Consider the following 1,321-nt stretch of genomic DNA (forward strand, 5'->3'; position numbering starts at 1 on the left):
TTCAAAGTCATTTCTAGCTGTACTGTACATTCATTTTATGTTATCTTTTAAACTACCAAATTAGAGAGCAGGATTATCTGTGGGAAGTGAGTTGAAACAGGAAAGGGCCACCTCTACCTATATTTACAGGTAACTGACTTTCACAAGTCCAGTTTTACGTGTGCAGAATGGGGGATAGAGACAGTGTATGGGATCTCCTGCCTAATCAGACTGGGAACACTCATTTTTAGCCATGGATTTGATTTCTATTTCAAATTCTATAAACTTATCAGCAAATATCTCTTCAACTCTATCAGTTAAACCCACAGAATGCAAATCCGTAGTTATTAGCAGGAAGCCACGGAGAAGAGCTAGGCTGGCATTAGCAAGGGGATTCAGCCACAGGCAAGGTAAAAAGATACCCCATTCCTGCCTCTCTTCCTCCTGGCTTCTGAGGGGTCATTCAGCTCCCCATCAGGCCTCCCCTCTACTTGTTAAAACATTAAATAACACACCAATTATCTAAACATCAGATTTTCTATTTTTATTAAAAACTCACAAATTTATTCAACATGTTTTCTTTCATACAGTGAATGGTCTAATATGCACTGGAGGTCACACAAGCTTAGGTTTATCAGAACAATAAAAGACATATGAGAAATTTAATATATAAAGAAAAAAGTAGCAGCTGTTGACTGCATATTTGACCATAAAATTTAAATATTTTGGACTTTTATTTTAAAGACACAAAAATAAAACCTGTGCGGGTCTATATAAGTCATATTAACAATTCCATGAATGTTCAACAGGACTAAAAATTAGCAAAGATGGTTTTTTTTTAAACCTTGTAACACTTTGTTTTTTTTTTTTTTAACACTTTCTCAGGTTGCGGTGCCAGGCACCTTTACAGTATTTGTGCTATAATTATTCTATTTGGCAAGTGTCTGAATATCATGTTTTCTTTTTGCCTTGTGTAAACAACACCTTTTTACGTACTAGCACAGTGAGCTGTGAGCCCTGCAAATCTGTCAGAACATCTACAGGAAAAGAAAATGAACAATTTTGGTTGATTGCTCAAAACATTTTCTTTTTGAACAAGAGGTTTCAAAACAGGATATATTAATAAAACACTGAACTCCTGAATTTAACATTATACGTAAACAGTTGACTGTTTTTAGTTCAATAGTCTTTTTTTAAACTTTTTTTTTTTTTTTTGTATGTGTGAAGGTAAAATACTTTCTTGCACAGTTGATGTTCAAGTCATTTTACTGAGTGGTCCGGCTGGAGACCATCCTATCGAGGGTGTGTGTGTGTGTGTGTGTGTGTGTGTGTGTGTGTGTAG

The sequence above is a fragment of the Canis aureus genome, chromosome 16, assembly GCF_053574225.1.
Source record: "Canis aureus isolate CA01 chromosome 16, VMU_Caureus_v.1.0, whole genome shotgun sequence".
Taxonomy (NCBI): domain Eukaryota; kingdom Metazoa; phylum Chordata; class Mammalia; order Carnivora; family Canidae; genus Canis; species Canis aureus.